Raw genomic sequence first — 10,171 nt, forward strand, 5'->3', positions numbered from 1 at the left:
TGCATTACATACACCTACCGAGAAAGACTAATTTGCGTATCAAATGCTGAATAATATTTAAAATAAAATAACGTTGGCTTTTCAGTCAGAATGAAAACAGTGCTAATTGTGTTTACGATGCTTGGTTTAGCTGTAGATTTTCCACCGGGACTTATGCCTTATTTGCCATATTTGCCTCCAGGAAAATAGTTTTTAACTGTTTTCAAAAACATTTATTTACAAATAAATAAAATAATGAAATTTTATCGCAATAAATTCATGTATTTAAAGCTTTGAATGAACTTGTTTATCTATTACTTTGAATACACAGCTGTATTTGGCGTATCGTGAAGTGTGTATGATAACATTAAAGTGCTTGAAACATATTCCTGGAAGTTACGGAATGACTTCATAAATTGTTCAAAGCGGCAGGCTCAACCACATTCCAGGGATAGTCGGGCTTTATCGTTGTCGGACCATCTCTCAATGGGATTTCCTGACCACTCCCAGTCCATTGACCAAAATCATTTATTGAATGGTAGTTTCTCTATCAGTGCCATATTCCTGGAATACATTTAGGTGACACAGTGAGAGTCCCAGTTCGAGTCGCGGCCTCTTCAAAAACCGATCGAGTTCTAGAGACTCCCGCCTGGCTTTCAAGCCTTCGATTCTCAAGGGTTTTTATTATTTTACCATTTGAAATGACAAAGGTTGAGCGGTCAGGTTCGGTTGGATACGAAACCTAGAAATATACTGAACAAAAGTGTTAAAATTGCGTAGAAAAATTGTTTGGAAAATATGAATTACAAGCCTCTCCGAGCGGGACCGAAACTCCCTGAAGAGTTACCTGCCGCGCCCTGCACGGGTTTCCTTTATTATGTAAGGCATTGTAACAGGTTTCTCCACTGCCTCTTCAGTTCCTATTTTTTTTGTTTCAGTTCCATATTTTTTTAAGTGCCTGCCATAAAAAATTATCGTTCTGGTTCGCGCGATCCTTGAAGTAGGTGTTAAACAAACAGCAGCCCGACACGAAGCTGTGCAAAAATCGATCCCGAAAAGCAAAAAGAAAAGCATTTTTCTAAAATAAATAGCATCCAAGGGGGCTGGAGTGAAAGGAGAACTGGGCTGAAAGAATCCTTTATGGAGAGTGACTTCTGTTTAATTTGAGAGGTTACTTCAAAGTACTCCTGGAAGGTATCTTGTGGTTTCCTAAGTGTTGACCTTAGAATTTCTTCCTAGCACTCCTTTATCACTTTTCAAAGGATATTTAAAATTTTTTTTATTGAGGACTCAGTTTGAAATCCTGGGCATTGAGTATTTTATATATAATTTATTTATATACTATACATAGGTATAACTTTCAACGCCTTTCAAATAAAAATCATTTCTTTATATTGAATAGTATTGAAGGAAATTTATCATATTATATCTTTATAATACTTTTATACAATTAGTAAATTTATATTGAAAAACCCTATATTTTTTACCATCCAATGGACACGTTTTCAAAATCCTCTTAATTGTAACAGAAATCTACGCCCATTCATTGGCGTTAAACAAAAACCATTTAAAAACCCATTTCATACAATTAATAACAATAAAATTACACTAAAATTGCAACAACACCGCACACCCCCAACAAGGCGGAGGACAAAGGACACAACAGCAACAACCAGGATCGTGCACAAAGACCATTGTCACAGGATCACATCCACTTGCCACTGAGGCCGCTATTCAAAATATCTCGTAACTCTGTTCGCTTCATTCAGGACTCTGCACTATATAGTCGCCCATATGACAAAAGGGCGTGGCAAAATGCACTCGACTCCGAATGCTAGGATAACGTTGCACGTGCGTGAGGATAACAATTGTCCGGCGGCCTGCAATTGTGTCATGTCCTGATCTCCTGTTTGTCCCTCCGCTGCAATTGCACTGTCCGCTTGTATCATTGTACTATTTTCCATTTAAAATCAGCGATGTGAAAATGTCTCAAGACGTGATTTTCATGTAGTTTTTCCTCATTCTCTATTCTCTTTGTAAAGTTTTTGTTTGGGCAGTTCATTAGATAGCTGGACTGGCGGAAGGAGTTCATTTAAGGGGACACGTACATTTCGGAAAAATGCCGCCAAAATGGGTAAGAGTAATTTTTCTTGCCAAGCTTTGCCGGCTCAGCTGCGGTCGGGTGCCTTTTTTTCTACTTCTACTTCGGTGTTTCGAACATTAAACTAATTTATCACCAATATATGCCAGGGATCCTGGGCAAAGGAACGACACCCCTTCGGTGGGAATCGCACACAGGCTGTGTGTGTTGGGCTTTTGTGTCTACTTACCATAATGAAAACATTTTCAAATATTTTATGCAAAGTTGCCGCTGCAAGGCAATCCTTGACATGACCTTTGCTGAACCTCAAACGCCGCGTCTCCCGTCGCGTTCGATGTCTTGTCCTGAATGGGAATTGCAGTTGCTAGGACACCAGGATATCCCATCCCTTACCGGTTCGTAATTTGCAATCTGAACTAGTTTTCAGAATAGCTCTGTCATTATGTAGATTTTCGAGACTGCGATCACAAGTTCGCCCCATAAAAAAACGTTTGGTACTGGGATGGGAATACTTAGTGGAATGTTGTTGCTGTTAGTTGTGATGATACTTTGGGTTTGTATTTTCTTCGGGGGTCATCTAGCCTGGGATTTGTTCTCACAGGAAATGTGCTAGAAGGCCGAAAATCCATAAACCTTGAAAGCACAAAGAACCAGAACCAGATAACGATCCAAATTGTATCCAATGGTAAATGGAAAAAGGTTACAACAAAGCCGCAATTTAATTTGGCTTGTGAAAATCGAGGCCGATCCATTTGCAGGACCATAACTCCTCCTCCGCATCCTTTTCCCCGCCGAAATGACTGACTGACTGACTGTTCGGGTTTGACTGCCTAAGCCGCAGGTACAAAATGATTAACCTCCGAACTATTTCCACTGCAATTAGGCCACATCTCGCCGCTCGTCTGGAGATCCCAATAAAAGCCAAATTGAATCGGAAACTAGTGCAGCGAGAGGAGATCCTAGGACCTGTAAGGATGCAGGTTGATAATGGCAAAGAATTGCGTCGTCACAGGTTCACAAACCAGGGGGGAAAAACAAGGGTCTAACGTCTCTGGCAAAACCATTTTTTAACATCAAATGAATAAAGGTCACACACACGACCGAACGCACACTTGTATTTACTTTAGAAAAAGGAGCTCGTGATTTGTTGCAAGATTTCTGTGTAAATGGCATAAAAAACCGCTCAAGAAACCAGGCGACAAGCCGTGGGATCGTGGGATCTGCGGCCGTTATTGTGGATCCTGCGTTCTTGATGTTGTTAATATTGTTAATGGCACCCGACCTGCTCACAATGCTGGACAATTAACACAACAACAGTGGCCGTGTTGGAGGCACATCCTTGGGAACGTAGGGGCTAAATAGAGGTTAAATAAAAAACGAAATCAAGGCCCACAATTTTTCCTTTTTATCGCATTCTCTCTTCTTATGAATTGTTCATATTTTTTGGACCATTCAAGAAAGGCAGTACCGCCATCAGCTGATTCAGGGGTTTAATTTCGTTGACAGGTTGGTGGAATTGAAGTGGAATCCTGGGTATTACTAGGTTAACTTTAGAGCATTTTTCCTAGAAATTCGGGGATTTCTTTCCCAGATTAAAAATTATCTTTGATAGTTGACCTTTACCTAGAACCTCTGGCATTTCCTTTGGGGATTTCCTTAATTTTCTGCTCAAACCTTCCCCTTTACATAAACTGCAATTTTTTGGCTCCAAAGCCTGGGAAAATATTCTCGTTTTGCACAAGGAAATGATTTGCCAAATTTGAGTACAAATATTTTCGTTGGAAATTTAATAAATATTTTATAAAACCATGAAATAAAATTTTGGAAATTTGTGTCAAGGTCTCCAAGGAGTATGTGCCGCATGAATGAAAATTTCCTGTAACGGTTGGATATTCGATTCATAAAACAGTTGCTACCAAATCGTGGCCAAATGAAAAGGCCGAAACGGTGACACGGCTCAAAGCAAAAACTCAGCTGGAATGCGTTGGCGAGTTGAATGTCGCCTCGGGTGACAAATTGCAAGGCTTGTTGCACAGGTTGCATTGCCTCTGAAAAAAGGACTTGCCTTCGAGCTCAATGACGCGGCAGGTTCCGTCGAGAAAAAAATACAAATGTGCCATTTCGCACCTTCATAAAAACGTGTCCCAAATGGGTTTGGGCTTGAGTTTGGATTTTCTAACCATCAATGACTGCGGCGACCTTCGTTTTTGGTTGCATAATGTTTTGACTGCTGGGCGGAAAGTTGCACATGGGTTCTAATGTGCGATTTGCATTTGCAAGTGTCGTGCGAAAGGGTCAAGGGTAAACAGGATGCGAGTGTTTACCCAACGCAGTTTGGCGCGCAAAATTCAAGGCACATCCTTGCGGCATTTTCACAGATTTTTCCGACCTTAACATCCTTCTTCCTGCCGATGCCCATGTCACGTGTGTGTCTGTGTGCAATTGCCACCCAAGTTACTCGTAAGCCGTAAACAAGTGGACTTGGCCCTAATAGAGTTGTTGGCAAGGCCGCAGGATTGGCCTCCTTCTCACGCCTTGGATGCATCCGGAACCCGGGATACATTCGCTTTCCAGCTAAAAACGCGGCAATCTCTTGTTTGATATTTTTTAATCGGGACGTCGTACACTACTTCATTCATGCAACTCTTGGCCCTCACCATTCATTCACCTACAATACGCGCAAACAATAAGGACACAACTAGCAAATCTCTACAAGCACTTCAGGAACAATGCGGAGCTGCGGCCCAAGCAAATTTCTGTACGAGGACATTCAATGTTCTCACGTTTATTTCATACTCATTCTTTCATTTATTTTTGGGAGTTTTTTCGGCTCCTTTTTTAATGTTGGCTTAAACCTCAAGTGACCGAGGGTTTGATGATGAGCTCGCCGGGAATTTGCAAGGCGAACCTGAGGGAAAAAAAGGGAAAACGGATACTCAGCCACTCACTCGTGGGTTCTCGCATCCTCATCATCCGCCGATCATCCCGGATATAGTTCGATATTTTTTGCGAGTTGGCCGCTCCTTTTATAACGCAATTTCCATGGAATTCCTGCTCAACACATAATCAGCAGATAATGCTGTTGATTATCTCAGGAATTTCTATTCATAGTTGGCGCACTGTCCTCAGAGTCCTTCCGCCTCATATTTCCCTCGCTGTGTGCGGCCTGCCAAAAAGTGAGAATTTATGAGGTTTACTGGCGGAGGAGGGAGTTCTCGGGAAAGTGAAAAGTGAGTGGAGCTATGCGGTAACTGTGGGAAACTGCATTTTCCGGCCTGACTTTGGCGTTTCCAGGGAATCCCAACCATTAACGTAGATGTTGTCGCATGTCTATCTCATTGTTTGGACAAAACACAATTTAATTTGATTACAAATCGGAGAAAGCAGACTGACAGACTGACATTTGCATTTTAAGAAGTTTTCCCAGCAACCCCGAAGAAAAACCCGCATCCCTAAGACACCAACTACTGTAATGGTCAGTTGGAAATGCAACCGAAAGGCAGCCAAAAGATAAGCACGTTTCGGAACTCAAAATCTGTGTCATTGTCGCCTGATGAAGATGAATGATGTAATAATTCCGTCATAAAAATTACGCATAGTCAGCATGTTCGTATCTGCAGGGTGGATTTACAAAATGTAGCTTTAGCTGCCGACCGGACCAAATCAAAGCTAAGAACGAGAACGGGAATGGTAATGGCAATGGTAGTGGGAATGGGAATAAGAATCCTCTTGGGCCAGCTGCCAGCTCAACAAGTTTCCAAGCTGTAGTCGTAGTACACAGCCCTGCATGCTGTGTGTATATCCATTTTCATTTAGAACTGGTTTACACTCTGCCTAACCCCATCATATCCATTTACATTTATCGCATTTTCCGAAAATCCTAGGCTGCAGCTTTCCAAAAAAATGGAAAACACAAAACAAAATTATTGGCCTGTCAGGAGGAGAGGAAATCCATTAGCATGCTCAGTCGGGCAAGTCAATCATAAGCCTTGCCTTAAAGAAGTACTTAAAACTCACTGTTTGCCTTGACCCTGCATCCACACACACATTCGGACCAACGTATCTCATAGATACAAGTCGTGCATCCTTTTTTTATTTCCCCCCGGTTTTGGATACTTGTTTTATGTCTTCGTTTCCACAGCTTGTTGCCCTTGGCTCACCTTTTGGTTTCGTTTTCCTCGATTCTACAACTCTGTTTTCGACGTGGGCCAATGTTCGATGGATTTTGTTTTGATTTCGCTGTCCGCTTCTCAGTCTTCCCCCTCCCCATAGCCATACCTGTCCCCAACCCCAACCCCATGTCTATCCATATCCCCATACCCATACCCACGCCCAGGTCCATTCCCTTTTTCCAATTCCTCTTTCTCGTTTGTAAAGTCTAAGTGTCGAATTGTAAAGATCAGTCACCTTTTGGTGGATCGCCTAGGCGTTACCTACATACATAAATGGATATGTGCATATGTAAGGTATCCCAAAGATACATAAACATTTACATTGCTCCACCCCCCTGATCTTAGCTTCGGTTCACTGAAAGAAATTTAGAATCAGAAAGGAAATCCCTGACTCTATGATGTTTTGCTGTGAGCGGTGGGTTGGGGGTACTGTGTACCATCTTAACTCCTTTAATATGCCAGGCATGTCGCCTCCTTTCTCCACGACTCCACTGTGCAATCACAAGCCAGCCCAGAGCCTAGAACATCCCACTATTTAGTATACATCCCAGTTGTAGTTCACTTTCCTGCTCTATGGCTGCACGCTTATTTGTTTGCTTGTGGGCTCCAAACTGGTACTGACATCCGTTCCCCCAGCGTTCACTGTACATGGATGGGTACAGTCTTTTCCTCCTGGCTTGGCGTTTTTCCTGATTTTTCTCCAAAGGGCGCACGTCCAACAGGTTTGTCTAGTACCAGTACGTGTATCTCAGCTTGCCGCCTTTTTTATGCTTCTGTTTGGGTTCTTAGAATGTTGTTGTTTTCCTTTCGGCTCTATCTGAACGTCGATCGATCCCCCTTTCGGCCGGAGCTGGCTAGGAGTCAAGTTTATTTACCTCACCACAGCCATGTTTGCCGAGCCTTTCGATTCTATGGAATAAAACCCGCTGGCAGAAAGTCTGGAGGAAATCATTTCTGTAAGCCGATTTGCTCCAGACCAAGACGGAAGGAAGTCGACCAGGCGATGATGCGTGGAAAATATTAAACAGAAGACATTGATCGGAAGAGGGAAACGACCTCCCTCGATTTGGGAAATCATGAATTTTAATGTGCTAAGGAAAGGAAAATGCCTCTCCATCATTTTATCAAAGGGCTAAAACCCAATAAAGGGTTTTTGTAATATTAGCTGTATTACAGTTTTCTATTTATCACTAAAGTATAAAGAATTTCATCAATATATGAAATATTCCTAGAGACAAAATTTCATCATATAACGAAATGAAAATCTATTGAATATAATAAAATTTTTACCTATTGATTATTTTTTAAGACCTTTCTAAAAGATAAACTCAAGTGTCCCGCCCTCACAGGCGATGCCAAATTAAGATGTGCATTTTATGGCTAATTGATTTTAATCTGGACTGCCTCCTTGGTGGTCACAAAATCAGCACACAAATCCCTATATACATTTCACATAAGTGCAGGAAGGAAAAATGGACAACAGAGTCCGAGAGGAAAATACAGATATGTCCTGATAAGTGGAGACATTTTGCGCATCATCGTCTCAATTATCAAGAGCAGGTTCCGAGGAGATCTCCTTCCTGGAGCAAATAATTATTGCAAACGCAGATTAGTTGCGGATGAATGGTCGCCCGTTATCAATAGCACCCACAGTGAGTCCCAGATACAGGGTCCAGCTAGCTATATCTGAGGTCTCTCATCTCTACCGAAAATGATTGGAATGCTTGAATGAACCGGACTGTCAACAAAGAGAAAAAAGGATTTCATTTAGTTATTTTCTTTGCCAGTCAGCTGACTGACCCTAGTTCCATCCCACTTGAGGTCCTGCCGAACCCGAGATTATATCTTCTACTCTCTCCTAGTTGCATGTATTTTTTCAATTTTCTCGTTTTTCTGATTTCTGTTATCTGGGGTACCCAGAAGACAAAGACTATTTTTAGCGCTCTTTTTTTGAGAACGAGAAAAATTTTACTGTGAAAGGATTTTTTTGAAAAAGGATTTTCCAGTATTGCTGTTCTTTTTGGACACAGGACCAAAGCCAATAACTCTTAACGGTGTGTGCGCATTTCGTAGTCGGTATCTTCGAGCTCACATCGTGAGTTAGGCCGGCTTAAGAATTCCATTTCCAGAATTTGCATGTGCAGAGCCTGAAAGAAATATTCCACCCACACAGAGATCGGGGTATATTCATTAGGAAAAGCCAAACAAAACCAAACAAAGCCACGTCCAAGTTAGTTATTCTACGGGGTTCCAAAGAGTACGGTGCTTGTCAGTAATATTTTCAAGTTAAAGCGGGCTTATCCGGAAACAAAATCCATATCCTGCCCAGCAGACCTGTAGCTATTGTAAATTGATTAACTATCCACAATAGCAACTTGTAGATGTTCAGTTACAGTTTCTGCGAGTTCCTTTGCCTATCTAGAATAGAGCCGGCAACCCGAAACCCATTCTGGGTGACCACACATGCGAACATGACCAATATTCCAATGTCCATTCAGTTGGAAACGCAAATGTGCGAAACACCTTTGTTCCCATATGAGATGATCTCGTTTTTGTTGTGCAAAACTCGAGCTGGCATCTGCCAACTAGTTTCTAGTTTCCAGGCCCAACGTCTATTCAGATATCCAGTCAAATCGCATTGATCCCTGGCCATTGGGCAATCTGTCGTCAAACAGTTGCCGCCCTAAGTCCTCGTGCTCATCCCCGGACAGGTTCAGCTCATATGCAAATTATGGCCAAATTGTTCAACTTCCTGGAAGTTGATCCACTGATACACATCTCTATATGTAATTGTTTTGAATTTTTTGTTTTTTTGCACAAGTGCTCTATCGCACTACTGCACCGGAAGTTTTTATGATTTTTTCCAGAGAACTTTGAACACAGTAGCTGACTTGCGTAATGTTTTATGTTGTCTGTATATAGCACAGATTTTATTGTTTTTTGATTTTCAGTTTTATTGTTTCGGAGGGTCCAAGTTCATGCAGATCTGGTCTGCCGAGGCGGCATAGATATATGAGTAGAGGGAAAGGCATAATAGTTTTTCACACTCGGCCGCTAAAATTCAAAGGACGATGCATTTTGACTCGAATGTAAATTACTTTGATTGTTCAAACAGAGTGTTAAGAACAGGAATTACTATTGTTTTCGAGGCTGTTTTTAAAGGAGCTCTTTACAGGAATTTCAGCTAATTCTTAAGTTATCTAAAGGTTCTTAGTGTTTTTGAGATACATCAGTGGTAGTTGGGAATCCTATGCATAACTATGTATTATTTTTAATATCGTTAGATTTTCTTAACCTTAGACAATAAAAGTATCGGTCCATTTGATGACTTTGTGCATCAGATCCGAAGCAAACTTCAAAGATCCAACCGAAATAACCACATTCTATGCAATTTTGCAACCTCATTGGGGCATGCTAATTGCCTTTGGCCAGAGTCTCAAAGAAATGAGTTGTAAATGAGCAAAAAGGACGTTTTTGCAAACAAATTCTTCACAGACATAATGTTCTAAGCCACAGGAGTGATGTTGTCACAATGCTTTGAGGTGGCTAAGCATTCCGCCAGCAGATCATTAATTCACCTTTTCTTGCCAGGAGCCAACGATGGTACATGAAACACACCGACTCCCTGACATTCTAATGATAATATCATCAAAAGGACTTTCGATCCATAACGGTAACCAATCGATTCGCTACTTACATATTCATATAGGATAAATCTTTAGATGGAAATCAAACACTAAGCACACGCCCACAGCCAGCCTACGACCACAACTAACAAGCCGTGAAATTATTTTTTATTTTTTCAGGTATATGTATCTAATGGGCGATGGATGAATAAATCGCCAGGTTATGAAAAGGCAATTAAGTGCCGGCAATCAGGGAGTCGGGAAAAGGATACTCTGGTGGAGTTGGTTGAATG

The sequence above is a fragment of the Drosophila bipectinata genome, chromosome 3R (genome assembly GCF_030179905.1).
Source record: "Drosophila bipectinata strain 14024-0381.07 chromosome 3R, DbipHiC1v2, whole genome shotgun sequence".
Classification (NCBI taxonomy): domain Eukaryota; kingdom Metazoa; phylum Arthropoda; class Insecta; order Diptera; family Drosophilidae; genus Drosophila; species Drosophila bipectinata.